The following is a 20,526-nucleotide window of genomic DNA, read 5'->3' as shown; positions in this document are numbered from 1 at the left end:
ATGCTGTCAGGAGGAGTGGCTGGTTCAGTGCCAGAGTCAGTCTGCCACTGGTTTCCCCTTTTTGAGTCTGTGCGATCTTGTTGTTTGAGATTTTGTAAGATGAGAGGTGCAAGTCTCCGATTGCTGTGGTGTTCTATGGCATTACATTGATAGGCCTGTAGATGGAGCAAATATGATTAAACTTATTCCTGCTACAGTTAGAGGCTTTACTGTTTCAGAAATGATGACACTACCAGCTTGCAGGACCTTCAACTCACGTTGGTGCTGCTTTTTAGACAGTGAGCTTTGATGCAGAGCCTCTATCTCGACATCTTCTCAGTTATTTCTTATGTAGCTCTTACCTGGCAAGCTCTTCTCTGTGTGCCAGTCTGGGCACTGGGTAGTCAGCCTGGCTCTATCTCCTGAGTTGCTTTTAACACCACTGCCATTATAACTCCTGCTGCTGAGATTCTCTCCAAGCACCTACAGATGTTTAAGGTGGTTTAGAAGGCAAAGCCATGGTTGTCTTCCCTCTCAATGCTTATGGCAGAAGTAATCGGGAGTGTCTGGGGAAGAGAGACATGAGCTTTCTTGGTGAGATGGATGGGACATGGGCCTACGTGGTTTCTTGGTGTGTTGTTGCCAAGGGACATTGCTGTGGCAGAGAAGGTGACCCCTCTCAGGTGCTAGTGACTGTGTGCTGTGGAGGCCATGGAGGTGGTGTCCCTGCACTGCTCCGAGCTCTCCTGCTTGGCTGCAAAGGTGTACTGCTGGATCATGCTTCTCACCCAAAGCTGGGGTCATCATGTGTGCCCCTGTTCCCTGAAGGTTCTGCTGCCAAAGGAGGTTGGGAATGAGTTTTCCTGAGCTCTTGCATGCTGATGGGGACTCTGGTGATCCAGTGCAAGCCTGGAATTACACCCTCCATTCCTCAGAGCAACCTCTGTGTCTCTTCTCAGCCCCATGTCCACCTCTGTGACATAGCCCTCTGCCCTGCACCTGCCCAGGAGTATTTTGATCCCAAGCAGAGACCATGCAAAATCTAGGAATAAGGGTTTCTCCAGTGAGCATCCTCACTTCTGATGGGCTGCCATGCTGCAGGACACAGACAGGAAAAGGTTATTGTGTCTGCATAAACCATCTATCAGTTTTATTGCTTTTGTTGCTTGTTTCTTCTCCCCAGAATTAACTGCAGCCCCTCTAATAGCTTTGCTTCCTCAAGTCTCCCTGATGGCTGTATTGATTTAACTGGAATGAGTTCTGAAAGGGGACTGAGGGGGCATTTGTGTTCACCGTAGGCTTGGTTGCAGACAACCCCGTGCAAAGTATTAACAAGAGGACTCCCAGGAGCCCGTTGCTGGGGAAGTTAAAACCTTTCTTGGAACAACTCTGCTCTGTTGCTTTAGATCCTTTAATAACGTGCTTAACATAATAAATTGCCTTTGCCTCAACCAGACATTGCATGTTTAAAGACTCCTTTCACCTCTGATTTCCCCTCATGGAAAGTTTTGACAAGGGTTGAAGGTTTTAGGGGCTCTTAGCTGACAATGAGTGTGTGTGTGTGAAGAGGGGGGACAGACCCCACCTTTCCCTGGACCTGTTTTCCCCAAGTTTGGGTTTTTATTCATTGGAGATCTGTCAGGGCTGCTATTAGAAAAAGTATTAGAAGGAAAGGGCTTACCTACTGCTACTGGTGGCCAGAGAAGCAGACTCAAGACTTAAGGGTTAATGAAATGGCTTGAGGTGATAGTCAGGAAGAGAGGTGCTCCTGCTGTGCCAGGTTATGTGGGATCTGGGAGAGGGATTGCTTTGCTTCAAATCAGCAGCTGTGCTGCTGGGTGATTCAGTGACTTACAAAGGTACATAGTTTTCCTGTGAAACAATATTGAGCATTCTCTGTAGACCCAGCACTGGATCTCCCCATTTCCCTCAGGAATCTCTTCCACTTGCTTTTCTGAAGGCACCAGGTGAGAGGGTCCATTAGCACCATGCAGTCCTGCTTTGGTGTCCATGGAAGGGCAGATGTGGTGGCATTGTGCCCCTGCACAGGCTCACAGAGACGGACTGGCCTAAATTGTGGGTAACCGAGGAACAGGAAACCCTGGCTCCCTTCTTGGCCTTGGTCCCCTTGCTCTGTAGGAGACAGATCCCCCTGAAAACACTGGGTTGGGATGCAAGGGGCAGAGCTGCAGCAGGGCCCCCCCAGGGCTGGATGGTGCTGCCCGTGCCCAGGTGCCTGTGCCCCCCTCCTTCGGCAGAGCGTTTCCCTGCGTGCTGGGAACTGAGCAATGTTTGTTTAAGCTTTGGGAAAAGAGACTGTAAGCAACAGAGTGTTGATGTGGTGACTTCTCCCCTCAAGATAGCCTCTTTGTATTTATTTTCTTATCCCCTCTGTTTCCACCATCTGCTGCCACCCACTCTAATAGCTCTCATGCCAGAGCTCCTCTTCCTACCAGGGTGCTTCAGACACAGACTGAAGCAAACCCATGCTGAGGCTGCTCAGAGTGCCTGGTGCTGCAGGGGCAGGCTCCAGGTGAGGGTGGTCCTGTGCCTTGCTGCTGCACCCCCCAGGAGGTGGGTCAGGACATCCTCTCCAGCAAGGAGCCCTCCCAGTCTTCAGGGCAAGTAGAGGTTTGTGAGCATACTCCAGGCTAGCTTAGAAGAGGAAAGCAGTGAGAGGGACGTGACTGTCAGACCCTTCCTTCTTCAGGAACATGGCCATTGCCTTCTGTGGCTGGTAGGAGGTTTCTTCCTGTCTCTGCTAGGTGAGCTGGGGTTGGCTTGCTCTTAGGGACAGAGCTGAATCTCTTGTTTGGCCCCATGACCACCGAAATACAATCTGGGCTTGGGGAAGGGGTAACTGCATAAATAGATCGTGTTATAGGACTCAGAGTGGGGGAGGAGAAGAAGGAATTGTCAGCAAATAACCTGTGTTTCCCCTGGGAAAACACAGGGCAGATTGGTTATTAAGTCAGAAGAGGAAAAGAACTGGACCCTGAGGGGATGGAGGCATCTGTTGCCATGGCCAACCTTGCAGGATAAGAAAGTCTCCCACTGAGAGAGTTTCTATGGACAGCACTGGCCTCCACTCCTGGTGTGGAGCTGTGCAATCACACAGATTTTTTTGCCCAGCCCCGAGGGGTCTGCAGGGAGGGGCATCTATTTATAGCTCTCACATTCTCTTTGTTGGGGCTCCCTGCAGAGCTGGCGTGTGGAGAGGCCTCAGTTTTGAACCTGGAGCTTGCCTTTGCTTGTATGAGTAGAAGAGAGGAGATGTAGTCAGGAGAAAGAGGTAGAATTGGCTAACAAAGGTATTGTATCCCCCAAAATAAGAGATGCTCAAGGAGTGGGGTGTGAGCAACGGGACCTCCAAGAATGACTGATGTGTAAAAATACCCTGTATATCCTTGTGCTGCTTTCTGTGAAAAGAGGCTGAAGTTCTGCAATCCTTGCATGGCCAGTGTGATGGCCAGCACTGTTACCATGAGGGGAGATGCAGTGGCTGGGTTGTTTGAGGTTCAGTGATGGTCCCTGAGCAGCTGTTACCTCCTGCAGCCTTATTTCTAAAGGGTGAAGTTTGGGTCCATTGCACTGCAACCAAAACACAGCCATCTTGTGAATGGGCAAGGCAGGAGGGGAAGTTTCTGAACTTGGCCCCAGCCTTTTCCTTCCTTACACCTTTGAGGAACCTTTTAACATGCTTTGGTAGTCCAAAAGCTACTCTGCTCTGGTGAGGCTTCACCTGGAGTACTGTGTACAGCTCTGGAGCCCTCAGCACAGGAAAGACATGAAGCTTTTGGAGAGGGTCCATGAGGGCAGGAAAGCACTGGAATAGGTTGCCCAGGGGGGTTGTGGAAGCCCCCTCCTTTGAGGTGTTCAAGGCCAGGTTGGATGAGGCTTTGTGCAGCCTGGTCTAGTGTGAGGTGTCCCTGCAGGGATATTGGATCCTGATGGTCTTTAGGGTCCCTTCCAACTTTAACCATTCTATGATTCTAAAACTACCAGTCAGCATCTTACTGGTCAGGCAGGAGGTGCCTGGGGCCTTTCTGTAGCTGTTTGGAAAACAGGGTAGGGATTTCTTCTGGCTCAGCCAGAGACTGTCTGCTTCACAGGGGCTGGGGGCTGTGTCTGAGGTGATAGTTGGTGTAAGGATGAGGAACCCAGAGGACATCTGGAGCAGTGATGGACAAAATCTCTTGGGTGGTCAAGGGAAACATTCTCCAGAAAGCTGTTGGCTTTTTCCAGGGAATGCCAAGGAGGAAAAGATTTTGCCCCAAGGAAGAGGAGTAGGCTGTTCAGTTTTCTAAAACATGGGCTGTAAACTTTCTAGGTAAACCCATTGCAATTAAAAAGTGATTTGTACCACGTTAAGCAGCTAGGCTGGGATCGATCGGTGTTATCCCTCCTGGATGCAACTCTGCTTACAAAGCAGCTCACTCTGTTTCCTCGAAGCTTCTGCCATGTGTCTCTGGAGTTCCTAAATGGCTGACTCAGCCCTGCTGAGGGAGCAGAGTCTGGCACACATCCTGCTGACCTCTCCCTGCACCATGTGCTTCTGGACAATGGAGGGTTAGGAGCCTACTGACACTTTCAGAGCATGGGGTTTACTGGGACCAGCAAACACTGGCAACTGAATTAAAGCAATGCAGTTCTGTAGGCAGAAGAAGGCCCTTGGCCCCTTTGGCTTCTGCTTCCTTGGGTACAGGCCACAGGGCCCATTCCTTGTCCTCAGGGTTGGCAGCAAGAAGGTCCCAACCAGGCAGAGGAAGCCCCAGTTTGTACTTTCACAATTGGATGTATCTGGAGAGAGAAAGCAACCCAGGCTTGTGGCTGCCTCCTCTTCCTCCTGTGCACTGGGTTGCTCTTTGTGGCTTGATGTCAGCATCTCCCTGCCCACGCTGGGCTTGGCACAGAGGTCCTTGTGCTCAAGCAGGTTTTGGTGCAGTCAGACTCAGCTACTCACAGTAGGACTAAAGTCAGAGATGCCCAACATGGGCCTACAGTGCCTTTTATCTGGCCTTACTACATCAGCTCTGTCCTGCTTTTGATCTGTAGCCACCTGTTAATATTTATTCTGCTGATGTATTCCCTTTATTCTTCTGGAAGTGTAAACTCCTTGGTTGGAGTTTTTCTTATCTCTCCTTTCTGCAGTGCAGTGTGTCTTCCTGCTCTTTTAATGACAGTGTGGTTTGGCAGGATGGCTTCTGAGCAAGCAAGAAGGATCTGTATTCCAGATCTTGCCACCTGTATTTTGCTTATTCAAGTGCTGATGGCCAAGATGTTTTGGAGTTAGAGAGTGGCTCCGTTTAGGTTGAGACATTCCCATGGGATGCTTGGTGTGTTAAACCTCAGTGCATCTGTCACTTTGTCCTGATCTTCTGCAGGTAAGGGCTTGTCTGCTATTATGTGAGCATTAAGGCAGAGGAGCTGAAATAGTCAGAATAATTACATTATAGAATTGCCTTCTCCTGGAAGTACAGTGCTCTTCAAGCTGAAACAGTGAGGGCTTATCTGCCTGGCAAGATCCAAGAAGAAATCTCTTTGTAGAGAGAATAACATATAATAGCAGGAGAAACTGTTAAATCGTCTAGATTGAAGTTCAGAGAAGTTTTATTTCCTACAAACCTTGATGAAATGTTGATTGTCCTTTTCTTCTGCAGATAGGTTGCCAAGCCCTAGGGAAGGGATCCTTGCAAGCTTTTTGGGTACGTGTAAAGTCACAGTGTGCAGCAGCTCAGCTTTTGGGTGCTTGGAGGTGGGCAGATGGGTGGAGGCAGAGCTGTTCATGGTCCCTTAGCAGAACCATCAGGCGCTGCCTGTTGCTGTAGGTACACCTGAGGGGTGGTGACAGAGCCCTGATGCAGTGTGTCCCATTCCCCATTGCAGCAAAGCTGGTCCTCAGGTGTCCAGGGACCCTGGACTTGGTCTGGTCTTGATCTCTTTGACAGTTTTTTCACCTGTGTTTGGTGGAGCTGTCTGCAGTTTGTCATAAACATTATCTAGATCTAGTGTTTGTCCAGGAGAAACATTAGATGACAAACCAAACAGTCCTTCATGGTTTATGATTTCCAGGGTTTCAGGACTTGTGTTTAATCTGTTTTTCTGTCTTAATGTTCTATCACTCCCAACTTCTCATCTCTTCTCTCTGATGTGACTTCATGCCCTGTATTGAATACTCCAGGGAGGAATATGATCATTTCTTAGAAAAAAATCCATGTCTTCTCTCAGATTTTTGTCTTTATCTGAGATTCCTTGATGAGTTTTAATTTGAAGCTGAGGCATTGCCTGAACACTGTTTTCTTCTATTTACCTTTTGGGCAACAGGGACCCTGTTCTGTCTCATCAAACTTCTGAACTTAAGATCTATGAACAAATAATAATAAAAAGGTTGTTTTCCCCTTGGGTGCAGGTCTCCAAAGGCAACTTTGCCGTGGGTTTGCACAGCCCTGATGCTCACCTCTCTCATGCAGAAATCCTGGTTGTACAGGGAGAGGGAGCTCTGTGTGAAAAGGCATGAGTACATCAGAAGGCAAGTGAGGAGTATGGGCTGACAACTCTGCCTAAGGGTGGAAGTCTTCTCTTAAATAAGTTATGAATTTGCTTAGGGCAAAAAGCCTGTATCAAAACTTCAGGGATATCACAAACACTCCAGAAGGGTCAGAATCCTGTTGTGAAAAGAGATTCAGAGCTTTTAGTGTGAAACAGCACCTGGGCTTCAGCTCAGCACCCGGTGCTTTGGGGGCATTGCACAGCTGCCTGTGCCCCTGCAGAGCCATGGGAGGGGTTGGACTACCACAGCAGGTCCCTGCCCAGCCACCCTCTCCATAGGGCAGTTGTGTGGCCAAAGTCTATCACCAGCAACGAGGCTGTCCTTGGGCTGTGTGCTCCCGGGCTCTCCAGAGGAGCCATAACCAAGCCCCCAGGCTGCTGGGGTTGTGGAGGAGGAGATTTTCCTCGTGCTACTTTGGATGCCTTCATTTTAGATGGTGTCTTCATTTGCTGTGGGTAGTTCCAGTGAGGTATCTGCCCAAAGCTGCTAACCCTTCCATAAATCCATGCATGTGGGGAAGAAATAAGATTTTTCCCAAAGGATGAGACAATTTTTGAGGGGAAATGAATCTGTTTGGAGGAATCTTTACGCCAGTAATTTGTACTGGAGTAGCATCTCAGAGCTTCAGTGCTAGATCAGACACCTGCAGTGCAGCAGGGCAAGTGTCAGGCAGCTGATCTCTGCCCAAGGGGAAGCTGATGGGTGCACATTGGAAAGGGATGATACTATTTGTTTATAATGACTTTGGAAGGGGGGAACTGATGCTTAAGCATGTTGAACATGTGTTAGATGGTTTTAAGAACATTAGCAGAAGATGTTATAGATGGCTATAAACTGCTTGCAAGGATGTCTTTATTGATCTGTTGGACTATGGCAGCTATTCTATCATTAGAATTTCCATTCATTTAGTCCCATGTAAAGGATTTATAATGTGTCTTTGATATGGATTGTGAAATAAGGGGGTTTATTAGGGATTATAGAGCTTAAAAACAAATTTAATTGGGTTATTCTTGGAAGCTGGTGGTGAAAAAACTGGTCAAATATTGAAGAAACAGCAGTTATTTTATGCCTTGAGCTAGAGGATAAAATGTTTGCAGCAGTTTGTGTACCAATACAGAGGTGCCAATTATGTCTGATGAGGCAAAGTCATTGATTATGTTGGTAGTGAATTTCAGCCCAGTTCCACCTGGAAGAAGCAATCGAATCACATCTATCTGGGCCCCTTGCAGGGAGGGGATTGCTGCTGCTTCTTAGCTTGTTCATGCAGATTCATTTATTTGAAGTTTATTGTTTGATTAAATAAAAATGCTAGAATGTTGGGGAAGTGAGCTGCTGCAAGACTATGAGGCTAAACTGGACAGGGTCCCTTAACCAAGAACTTAAAAGTCAGAGTGAAATTCTCCCCCTGTTGCAACAAAGGGGGGAAAAAAACCTCATGGTGTCCGGTGAGGCACAAATTTCATGCAACGATTTCTTTGTCTGTATTACTAAGCTGTAGCTTACTTTAAAAATTTGCCTCTGAAGGACATACAGCTAATTTTTATTGAGGAAAAAAAACAGTCTTTGTGGAATACTGGCAATTGTAAGCACAGAGTATAGCCTGGAGGGGGTTTTAATCTGCAATTTGCATTGTGAGAAAAGGGCATACCATTCACCATACCTTGTGGAAGAACATAATTTAAACCCAAGTGAGGAGAAAAGCAGGTTTGGAAAAGGCATCTATTTGAGGGGTTTTTTCCCTCCAAACACACTGGAAAATCCTATAGATGGTAAAGTTCAGACTGAATCAGTGGATGGAATGATTCATGACCAGAGCAGAACAAATTGTGTCTGAAAATTCAAGGCTTTATTATTACACCCTTGCAAAAGTCATTTCAGATGCCTCTTTTTTGGAAGGATCAGTTCTGATACGAGGAACTTTGTCAGAAAAGAAGTGGATGACCATTAAAAAAAACCAACAAAACAACACAAAAAATAACAACAGAAAACCCCCACCCTAAACCAAAACAAAACCCACAGCAATTTGTGAAGGGGAAGGTGGCAAAAGCTCTGCACAAGGCTTACTGCACCCATCTGAATCTTGTTGAGCAAGTTTGTATCCACTCAGGCCTGATCAGACTTTTGCAATCCTGCATTCCCACTTACTGACTTGAAGACATGTCTCCTGGAGAGCTGCCAATGTCACTTTAGCCAGTTAAGGCCACTGTCCTGCAAAAAAAAAAATGAAGGTGCAAACTCTTCTTTCCACAAGTTGTGTTTTCTTTCAGGGGTCTATGCACTTGTGGAAATTGAATTACAGGCTTTTGTGCTTGAAAGATTAAGGCTCTTCCCTTTGGAGACATGCACCTGGTCCCCCTGAGAATTTGAAAAAACCTTCTCCTAGAAAAGGGCCCTGTTTGCTTGCATGAGGAAGAGTTAAAGAACAAAAGCACGAAATCTCCCTTCTTCTTTCCTGATCAATCTTGCCATCATCATGAGAGCAGCATTCTGTTAGCTTCTTGTTGTCATCTAACATTAATACCATTAAGTCCACTTTGGCAAGGAGAGGGACGTATAATTAATTTGCAAATGAGGAAAGTGGATGTGCTTTTTATACAAAAGAGCTAGTCTTTAACTGCAGAAGCTGTGTGGGGCATGGCATGGTGCAGATGGGACCTGTCCTCCTCTCCCAGCAGTGATCTTGGGAGGTCCCAGGCTGGGCTGTGTGCCCCTCTCTGTGCACACACCTTCAGTGGGTCCCAGTTTGCTGCCAGCCAGAAAAATGACTGAAGCTAACAAAAGGGGAACCAGAAGAAATAAAAGGGGAATCAGGTGGGGAAGGGATAAGATTAGAGGCATGGAAGCACCTCTGGATACCTGAGGAGCCAGTTGGTTCAGCCAGGGGAAAGTATCTTTAAGCCTCTGCCTCCATCCACTGTTCTTTTTTTATTTTTCAGAGCCTTAGATCTATTAGAATTGTTATTATTTGGATGCAGAATGTGTTAAAAAGGGAAAAGGAAAAAACCCAAACCCTATCAAGACTGATTTGTTACCAGAAATATGTTTAATTTTATATGTATAATTGAAAGGGGCTAAATATAGCTGTATTAATATTTATGGGCCTTAAGTTGGAGTCAATACAAGAGCTGCTGTTCAAGGCAATTAAGCTTTACCTTTTCACATCTAGGATTTCAGTGTTTGGAGATGACATTAGTTGTGTGACCTGCATTCAAGAGAGAAAATACTAAAAGCCTGCCATTATCTGTTGAATATGATACTCTGTATTAATGCTGTTTGCTGACAGGCAGTTTGTCTCCAGCAAGGAAGATGTCTCAGAAGCAGGGCTGCTGTCTCTAGAGGGGGGAAATGGCAGAAATTAGCAGGAGAACTGTCCCAGTGGCTGATGTTGTGTTTTGGGAGGAACGGAGTGACTAGACCACCTCATGGCAGCAGAAAGTGGACGTTGCCCACCTCTGCTGCATCAGTAGCTGCTGGGGATGAGGGGAAAATTATGATGGTGGCACCTGGTGGGCTCCATTCGTCTCCACACCACGCACATGGGAAATGCAACCCTCCATAGATGGTGTGTGGGAGTGCACAGGGCAAGGAGGGCAGTTTGCACCCTGTTCCTGAGCTTGGGCTATCTCTGCCTGTCTTCGGGGCTAGTCACAACCTTCATGTCATTAAAGCACAGGGAAAGCAAATCCTGTCCAGAGATGTGAGCTGCTGGAGGGAGCGTGTGCACGGGGAATTAGGTCGAGGCTGTAACGATGAAAACAAGTCAGTTTGTGTTAATAACAAAGGCAAAATGATGATGTACTTGATTTCTAAAGCACTGCCTTTCAAGAGGAGGGTATCACTGGGATAACATAAGAGTCCCGGCAGTGGATTAATTGCCCTGCATTTCCTCTTATTGGAAGCTGCAGCTCCTCACTGCTCCAGTTAACAAAGAAGCTGCTAGATGCTGTAAAATCTCTCACTGATAAGGACTGTCTGAATCCTGCCTTTCTACTAAATTTGATCAATGTGTCAGGTTTTTCCTTTCCTCTGTCTGGACTCTAATAACTGCCTTTGGGAAGGAGGAGTGCAGTAAAGAGCTGCTCTGCAGCTTCTTCGGGGCACAGGGCTTTACCTGCCCTCCCTAGGCTGGGTGCCCATGGCCAGGGCTGCAGTCAGAGGTTGTCTCAGCAAGGATGAGCTTGGTGCTTATCTCTTGTCCCAGGACTCATGCAGCCCACAAATTTAGAAGCTTTGTGAGGGTGTGTTTCAGTTCTTTCACTGGTGCCTTGTACATTTTAGTAGCTGGAAGCCTTTTAGCCTCTTTAATAAGCATCAGGGGAATGTGTTTTCAGATGGCTTTCATTAGCTTTTGCTATTGGAGCACAATAGCTGCTTAAACACTGAGGGGAAAGCAGAAATCAAAGGGCACACCTGTGGAGGCAGAAACGGTGGCCATGGTCTTGGTAGTGAGAAATGAGTTTTCAACTCCAAATGGCTCTTCTGAATTCAGCCTTGGCTCTGGGGATTCACACCAGGTGATGCTGACCCCAGCAGTCCCATGTTTCCACTTACAGAATATATTATCCTTGCCAAAAGGTGTTGGCTTGATAGCAAAAGAGTGTTCCTTGGTGTGCCTGAGAGCAAGTCAGCACAGGGCTGAGTCCCACCTTGTGTCTATTCCTGAGCAAGGGCAAGCCGAGATATATATTAAGGAACAAGGAAATTGCAGCAGTTAAATTTAAAAAACTCATTTAGCTAAAGCAGCACAAACCCCCATGAATATTTATCTGATGTTATGGAAGCATGTGGGCTCCCACCTACTTTATTAAATTGATTTTCAATAAAAATGCCAGTGGAAGACATTTGACTAATGGCTGGTGGGACAGCAAAATTAATGTGAAGTCTGGAGTCAGCAAGAAGTGTCCCCTGAGCTCCTGTGTCCCTGCTGGAGGCTCGGCTAAGAAAATGTTTCTAAACTTTGCCAAGGGACAAAAGCAATGTTTGTGCATGTGGTTTCCAAAATGGAGTGAACAGGAGTTGCTGTTTTACTGGTGTTTGGCTGTTGCATGGTTTTGGTGAGGGCTGGTGTCCTGACCTTCAAACTGGTGTGTGGCTTTTGCTCCCAGTGCTCTGCTTTTTCCTCTGCTTTTCACACCCCTCCAAGCAGGATGCACCTGAGAATTAAGCACAGCAGAGAGCTGCAGTCATCATGTCAGGACTGAGCAAGGCTTCCTGGGCCTTTGCATTTCAACATGCCTGGGATTAGCTCCATCAGCCTCCAGATCCGCTCAGCTCCTACTAATTTACCTGCTTGGATTTGTTTCCTGAAAGAAGGCAATTGGAAGCTGTAACCTCACAGCTCTATTAGAGAGCTCTAGCATAGTTTCCCATCAGGAACCCTGCCAGGGCTGGTGCTGACTCCTTGTGAGTTGTGGGGGGCCTGGGTGGGAGATGCTGAGCATGATGCAAGTGAGGGTGGTGGGTGCTGCAGTTCTCAGGGCCCTGCTGAGCTGGGGAGCCTGGAAATCCCTGTGGGGTGAGTGGGGGTCTCCTTGCTTCTGGGCAGCTGGGAGCTGTCTGTGCAGTCTGAAAAGAAAACTCTCCCCAAGAGTCTTGCTAAAAATCTTAGGAAGCTGCTGTGGGTGGGATGCTGCATCTCACCTCTCTCCAGTGGGTTTCTGAGTCAGAGGAGAGGGGGTTTTTGGGTATGGTGGGTAGGCAAGGGCTGCATGGAGGTGCACGGTGTGCCTCAGTGCAGCAGAGAAGGCAGCGTGTTAGGCAGGGAAGCAGGTCCACTTCAGCATCCCTTGGCTCCAAACCCATGGAGCCCAGAGAAAGTACCCCAATGCTGTGAACAGTTGCAACAGGGATGCCCGAGCGGGCAGATAACCAAGAGGTAGGGCATGAATCCTTCCCACTGCCAGAGTGGAAGCCCCATGCATAGGCTCCTGCACTAGGGGAGCAGGATCTGTGCTCTGATGTCCTCAGCCCTTCACATGTGGTGCCCAGCAGACTACAGCCAGATGGCACTGGGAGAGCAGCTGGGGGCAGAGACAGTGCAGATGCTCCTGATGCTGCCCTCCAAGGCTGAGAGGCTCTTGTATAGTCATCTCTGGTTTGCAGTACTTTGGGTTTTTCTCTGCATGCATGTGTATAACAAGGCCTGTCATGGCTCTCTGCCTGCAGAAGTGGGGTTCCCAGGCAGCACCCATGCCAGAATGCAGTGAAGGGTGCAGGTACTTCAGCTGGTATTGAATTGGTTGGGCAGTCCCTTGCAGTGCTTGCATTACTGGGAAGCTGGGCTGATGCTGAATATGGGGGAGAGTGATGGAAAAAGAAAGGGATATAAAAAAATGGAAGCAGTTGCTGGCTAATATGTATGTGGCAGAGAGACAGGGGAGAGTTCTGGTTGAAAATAGAAACTGAGAAAAGGCAGATTGGCAGCGAGCATATTTCTGGAGACAGCTCTCTCCTCTGTTGGCTGTGAGTTGCATAAGAAATGTGTCAATAAAGCACACTTACAGCCCCTGTCTCTAATAAATATATACTTAAGAGAGGCATTTCTTCAAAACTTCTGCTAGGAGGTGTCTAATTCTGAAGGGATGGCATGAAAAATGGCATCTCCAGTAGAAGCAGAGAGTTGCCATGGGAACTGGAATGCTTTGAACACATCACTAAAACAAGAAAACATTATCCCCAGCAAAGGAAATTAAAAACTACATCTGGAGGGATCTGCTGGGAGTACCCGTGTGTTATGCAGCACATTGGAACTCATGTAATGGGCAGAACTGAAAATTTGGTGTTTGTTGACACATTTTTGTGAGTAACTGTGATAAAAAGCCTTCCCGTCTGCAGGACAGGCAGTGCTGGAGTCTCAAGAGTCCCGGGGAGGGGAAAATGTAGAGCCATAATGGAATTTCCTCAAACAGTTTTGCTCACTTGGTGGTAAAACAACAGCCCAAGAGCACAAATAAGCCTGTCTCACCACACGTGGATCACCTTGCTGCTCCTGGAGTTGGTTGGCCCCACTTGCTGGCCAAGGACTTTCCTGGGAGGCACAAGGAAGCCAAGCAAGAGGGGATGTGATGAAGGGTCAGGGTGTGTCCAGGGATTTATCTTGTGCTTCGGAGACTGTTTATCCTTGCAATTCTGGGACAGCAAATGCAGGAGGAGTTATTTCCACATAGTAGAGGTGGACTTGCAGTCCATGGTGCCCAATACAAGTCTTGGTGCCCTGGCAGCAGCATGCTCAGAGCTAACAGGAGAGCTGGCTGAGTCTGGAGAGCAAGGAGAGCTTGCTGTGCTGTGTGACAGGACTCCAGCATCAGAGGGAATGCTAAACTGACCAGTGCAAGGCAGTGTGAATTAAATAAATTCATTTGTACCATGTATTGGCATTGCTGCAAATGAAATGAGCAGTGACCATACAGCCCAGTGACCCATGCATGACAGGGGAGAGACAGCTCGGGGAGATCTTGGCCCTGCGCACAGCTCAGCCATCACACAGGGAAAGAAAACGTTGGGATATGTAAGGAAGCATTTGTCTGTGTTGCCCTGGGGACTGAGGTGAAGGATGCCAGAAGCATCACCAGAGGCACACCATGGCAGGAGCTGATTAAGTTCTCCAGCTTGAAGGAAATGCCAGTCAGGAGCTAATGGGGAAGATAAGGGAACCAGAGTGCAAATTACTGTGTTGCTTCCTGCTATGGTTTTCTTGTATCTTCGTCTCAGTACCTGGCATTGCCCTCAGGGGACAGGCTTGAGAATTAAATGGTCTCTTCCTCTCAGCTATACAGTAAGCCCCAGGCCCCACTTCCTCTTTCTTTTTCTCTTTTTTGCACACTGCAGTCCGTTGGGCAGTCTGGCAGTCCTCAGCCTGCTGAGCCACAGGGTATATCCAGAGGGACAGGAGGGCAGCACTGAAGCTAAAAGGCAGACAGGGAAACTGCGGCACAGGAGATCTGCCCTGCATGCTCAGTGCTGTAGTGCAGATAAGCACCAGTGGTGGGGCTGGAGCTCAGATCTCAGCCCACAAACCCCACACACTTCATTGAGATATCTTGAATATTCTTTCTCTCTCTGCAATGACATAAAATTCACAGAATGCAGTGTGGCTTTCATTTGGTTTTTCTTACATTTCCCTGTTTATTTTCTGGCTTTCCAGTGATTTCCTGTGTATCAATGATAATCAGATTAGAAAGAGCAGTTTTGTATTGCACCCTTGTGCTTACATTTTTCCTGGGGATCTGCAGCGAGCTCTGATGAATTACTGAGCTCAGTAATTGCTTCACAAATGCTGAGGATTTTGCTGGCACTGTTCTGAAGTTTTTTGCAGCTCTTCTTCAAGCATGTGAGTGATTATTTCTGTTAAAGACTTGCTGAGAATGAGTTAACAAAAGGGTCATTGTGTTTAGGAAAGGAAGTAAGGGATGACCTGCCCTGATGGAGAAACTGCAGAGGTACACTATGTCCACACAGGTTCTGGATAAGCCTGGTCTAATGACTGACTCACCCAGCTGAGTTATACATGTGTGAAGGGGTACAGCAAAGGCAGCAGCCAAGAAGCTGCTTTGCTCTGGTGCCTTCCCCTGTGTGTGTGCATCTTCAGCCACAGTATTGGGGCCCAGAACCTGCTGCAGTCTTTGCCTGAGGAGGCTGTTCACAGAGATAGAATAATACAATCAGATCATCGGGTTCCAACCTCCCTGCCATGAGCAGGGACACCTCATGCTAGACCAGGCTTCTCAAAGCCTCATCCAACCTGGCCTTAAACACCTGCAGGGAGGGGGCATCAACAACCTCCCTGGGCAACCTACTCCAGTGCCTTACTTCATGGTGAAGAATTTCTTCCTGATGTCCAACCTAAATCTCCCCTCTTTCAGTTTAAAACCACTACCCTTTTTCCTATTACTACCCTCTGTGGTGAAAAGTCCATCCCCAGCTTTCCTGTGGTCCACATGAACATCTTCCCTGACCCCTAAAGAGGGAAATTAACTGAAGATGAGCTCAGGAAGGCAGGCCTAAAATGAAACAAAGGTGCTTTACAGGTAACATGGAAAGGTTTGCCTAAAGCTGAAGTGCCAGTCTGGCACTTTTACCACCACCTCATTCCTCCCTCCGGTGCACCCAGCCATGCAGGCACCCTGCAGCCTGTGGTCAGCCAAATGTTCCTGGCTTTGGTTTCATTAGGACCACAGCCCAGTGGACCAGCCAGCAACACAGGGTTGTATGAATGTTCTTCCCCTTTCCACTGGGATTGACAGGGATTCCCTTCCCCAAGCATCTCTGGCTTAGCAATCAAGGACAGACTTTAATACTGAATACATTAAAGTATGCATGCTAATCTATATTCACACATTTTCTCATTGTATTTATAATACATAGCAAACATGTTTATGTAGCATGTCACTTCCATTACCACAGAGCCTCAAAGCACTGCAGAACCTCTAAAAGCTTGCTCAGATACACATCTTAACCATTGGATGTGATGATCCTCAAGGTCTTTTCCAAGCAAAACAATTCTATGATTCTATATTCCTCCTCTGTCTTCATAGCATCTGAGGGTGTCCTAAGTCCTTAAAATAGTAACTACAGTAGCTTTGCTCATTCTGTCTTTTCTGTCTGTAGCAAAAATAGCTCAACTAATTTATAGTCTCTGTTTGTAGTCTGTATGTGTGAGAATGAGAGGTGTGTGTAAAGCCTCTGTGGCTGCAGATCTTCTAGCAGCTGCTGCTGGTGATTCTCTCATCTGTTCCTCCTGGATTCCATGTTTATCAATAACTTGCACCACTTCTGATTCTAACCTCTGGATGTGTATTTTTATGTCACTTAATGCAGTAATGGGAATATGTGCATGTCTGCACAGGGCAATGAAGGAAGGCTCAATTAAACTGCAGGACCCAAATGCATAGTTCTGTTGAGTCTTGCAGTAGTTTTTGCCTAATAGAGTAGGTCTTATTCACATCTTTCTTTCTGCCTTTTGCCTTATAAAAGCTTTTGAGCCTGTTGGTTGATCTGAACAAATCCTGACAGAAAGGTAGATATCTCAGATTTTGAGTCCCTGCAAGAATTGTGGCATTATGCAGCTGAGTGGGAAAAGGACCCAAAGTAGAGAGAGGTAACTGGATGGGATCAGCTGGTATTAGGCATCATAAAAACAGGCAGGAAAAGCTGATCTGCGGGAAAGCAGGGTTTGCTGGCCCCACTACTTGAAAAGCAGCCCCTCTCCTTAGGCTGTTCTGCTGGTTAGAGCTCTAAGCTGCATCCCCCTTGGTAAATGTGAGAAAACACCTTTCTCTGAGAGCATGTAAAATCCCTACAGCACCTTCTACAGCAACACAATGGACCTGCCTGTTGTGCCAGGTGTGCCTGAAGCCCCTTATCCATCCTGTGTTGAGATAAAGGAGCAGTGCAGAATGCTCTGTGCAGGGAGTTCGGATCAGAAAACAGGGCTACATGGAAGTGCCAGGGAGGGAGGGCAGTTCCTTACCTCAAAAAGGACAAGCAGATACCCTGTGTGCCTCTCAGTGCTGTGCTGGGACACTGGCTCCTTGCCCACTTGGAAGCAAGGAGGAACAAGGTGTGTCTGACTCCTCTGCTTTCAGCAGTAGTTATGCCTTGATCCAAATACACAGATGTGGAGAGAGCTCAGGGCTGGGTGGGAGCCATGAGCCCATGTACAGCGTGTTTGGAGACTGCTTAGGGATTTCTGTTCCGAGAACTGTGCTGATCTTCTTTACGTAACCCAAGGAGTTTGTGCCCCAGGTGGCCTGTGCTCCAGAGATCATCTGGGAATTTTCCGTCTAGGCATTACGATGTGACTTAAGTCCTAGACAAGCCATGCTTAAGTGGTAACTGGGTCACTTCATGGTCCTGCATCTTGCTCCTGGATGCAGCCGTGTTAGAAAGCTGTGTATGCAGTGTGCTGTGTCGGGGAATAAATCTTTCCATTGCATCAGCTCTCCCCTGACCCTGCTAGGAAGAAGAATCAGAGCAGCAGGCTGTTTCTTTGAGGGAGTTGACAGGCATCTTCTCACTTCATCTGGGCTGAAAAATTAAGCACATGTAATTGTAGTCCATGCTGGTGTCTCACATCAGATGTGAGTAGTTCCAATGTTGGGTGTCTCTTGACAGAGCCCCTGAAATTCTTTTGAACTTCTTGCTCCCCCTCTGCTGAAATATCCAAGTTGGGGGGAGAAAGGAGAAGTGAGCACAGCTGGAAGTGGCACCACATACATATCTATGTTTACAGATTTGATGACTTCTCTCTAGTCTGACTGGAAGACATACAATTGGAGCCACTGATGTGCCATAACACCAGAGAGGAGGTGGTGATTAATCACCACGGCTCACAGAGCAGCTCCTTGGGAACTGGCTGTACAGTAAATGCTGGCACTCCCAGGGAGTTTGAGCAGCAGCAGTGGGTGAGAAATCAACCCTTGTGAAAAGGTGCCTCAGCACCCCAGAATGGGAGGGACAGACTTGATGCTTTCATGGAGAGCAGTAGATAGGCTGTATAAATCATAGAATGGTTTGAGTTGGAGAGGACCTTAAAGATCATCTGCTTCCAACCCCCCTGCAATGTGGTGCCTTTTGATCATAACTCTGCAGAAGTCACTGGGAGTGTAACTGAGGGGGTCAGGTCTGCTCTCAGGGGGAAAACCAGATGGAGTTATTTCAGTTTTACAAGCGAGACAGGGTGACCATTTCTGTAAGCAAGCAAATAGCAGAGCAAAACTGCATCAGACAAATAGTTCATGCCATAGGCAGAGCTAGATATGGATCTGACCCAGAGGTCTCTTTGGCAATCCCCTGCAGGCTTTTACTCACCTCTGCTTTTGCTGAGATAAGACATTTGTTCCAGACATTTATATTGTTTCTTTCCTTGCTGTGTGGTTTATTCTGCAGAGTACAGATTTCCCAGTGCTCAGTCCTTGTCTGACCCCTCTTTGCAGTGGATGAGTGTCCCATCATCTTTAACCATGTTGTCCCAGGTGGGAGCATGAGGCTAAGGTCAGCTGTCATCCATAGGATCCTGGTCATCCTCATCTCCACATTCACTAGAGCAAGGCAGATGCCATCAGAGGGTGTCAAGCCTTGGTGGGCTGAACTATCTTTGGGATTACCCTGTCCCCACAGACAAAATGGGGCTGATAGGGTCTCTCTTGTGTCTTGATGTTTCTGCCCAAGTGAGTTTTCCTGGAGATGTGTTGGTGTTTTAGGTTGTTTGGGGAATTAGACCTGACACCACTGTTTAGCATTGTCTTGCCTGTGAAGGTTTGGGCCAGCTGCCAGCCCTCCTGGCGACACTTTTGGCTGTGATTGCTGCCCTTCAGCGTTGACTTCTGTGGACTGTGTTGTGTGCTACCTTTGCTTCTTAATGATATCTTCTGTTTCAATTCTGTATCATTCTATATTTATTGCACAGGAATAAATTAAAAAGTATTTAATATGTTAAAATTTATTCCTGTGTAAGGAAGGCAGCTGACAGGACCAAGACTTGTGTATGTTCTAGGTCATTCTTCTTCTAAGAACATGTACACACTGCTGTCCACTTTTGGCAAAGATGCCCGGGCTGAACTTATCAAACCTGGCTGAAAGTCTGTGATATGAGACTTGGCTTTAGCTTCTGAACAAATAATTTCTTATTTAAGAATGCTGAGGCACTAAAACAGCCAGGCAACATCTGAAAATACGTATTCTTGACTTTGGGACTGGAAGTTTGAAGAGGCTGACTGTGACCTCTCTCGGTGTTGTGTAAGATCTCTAAGTCAAAACCAGCTGAGGAGACAGAACAGGTGAAACTCAGAACTGCCCAGATCTCTCTGTTCTCCAGCCCTGCTCTCCCTTTTGCAGATGCTGGAGGAAATGCCAGTACCTTCTCGGGTTTTTTGCTGTCTCTGTTCCCCAACCTTCCCTTGCTGACCAAGGTACAGCCTTTGCACCCAGGATACTAGGTGTGAAAGCATCCCAAGAATAGTAGGGATGTTTGTGGTCCTGATGTTAGCGATAGCTCATGGTGCTTTGTGGCCTTTGGGTGGCAGGCAGTCCATCACTCTATGTCCTTGGAGTCAGTTTTATCCTCTAGCTCATCTGGACAAGCCCAGGAGGCATTAAGGGCACTGCAGTCATGTTCACTGAAATGTTTCCTTCTGTGCTCCTAGCTGAGCTGCCTAGCAAAAAAAAATAATGCAAGAAAAGCATCTCTAATGTGTGTGAGAGTCTTGCTGGCCCCGCAGCAGGAGAGCAGCAGTTAAAGCTACATCAGGGGTTTATTGTATGTGGTTGGTGATGTAGAAAATGTCATGTTTCCATTTCTGTAGCTCTTGCAAGGGAGACTGTGGGGAGAGGCAAGGTTACCCTCTCCCCTTGGGCACCTACCCCTCTGTGTGTGCTTCCCTGTCCCCTCCCAGTCCTGGCATGGCAGTCCCAAGGACAAAGTCACAGAGAGGGTGACCCGTGTCACGCTGTCCACAGATGTGCCCTTCCTCCTTCAACGCCTCTCTTCTTACTGAAAGGAGATACAACTCAGCTCCTGCTTCCCAAAACAAGGCAGCACCACAGGTTAAAAGGCCATCTGGAAAACCAAGGTAGGAAGTGGTGAAGGCAGCAGCCCTAGCGTGGTGGGACTGAAGCTGTCAGAGAGGAGGGACTCAAAGGTGGGCTTTCTCTCTGGGAGCTGCAGAGTGTAATCTCCAAAGGAAAGCACTGCCTTGGATTGTGGTGCAGTTCAGCTCCAGTGGGCTCACGGGGCTTGTAGCAAGGGTCATGGAAGCCTCTTTTGTTCCAGAGGCTAAAATTGGCAAGAAAATTAAATCACCCCTTGTCCCTATCACAATCTTATTTGATGAAAAGCCCCTCCCTAGCTTTCCTGTAGCCCCTTTCAAGACCTTTCCAAGGTCTCCCTGGAGCCTTCTCTTCTCTAGGCTGAACATCAAGCTGAGAAATTCTTCAGCTGAGACTAAATGCATATCAGGAAGGTGTTAAGGTGCATTATCAGCCTGTTACTGCACTTTTTT

General features: G+C 47.4%; 1 protein-coding gene across 1 annotated transcript in view; it reads left to right on the top strand.

Annotated features, from left to right (window-relative positions):
* GABRA3 (gamma-aminobutyric acid type A receptor subunit alpha3) overlaps window positions 1-20,526 on the top strand; it is a 90,691-nt gene that overhangs the window by 31,274 nt on the left and 38,891 nt on the right. The gene's annotated exons all lie outside the window — the stretch shown is intronic.

The sequence above is a fragment of the Apus apus genome, chromosome 12, assembly GCF_020740795.1.
Source record: "Apus apus isolate bApuApu2 chromosome 12, bApuApu2.pri.cur, whole genome shotgun sequence".
Classification (NCBI taxonomy): Eukaryota; Metazoa; Chordata; class Aves; order Apodiformes; family Apodidae; genus Apus; species Apus apus.
The sequence above is the reverse complement of the archived record's forward strand: the minus strand, read 5'-3'. Positions and strand labels throughout refer to the sequence as shown.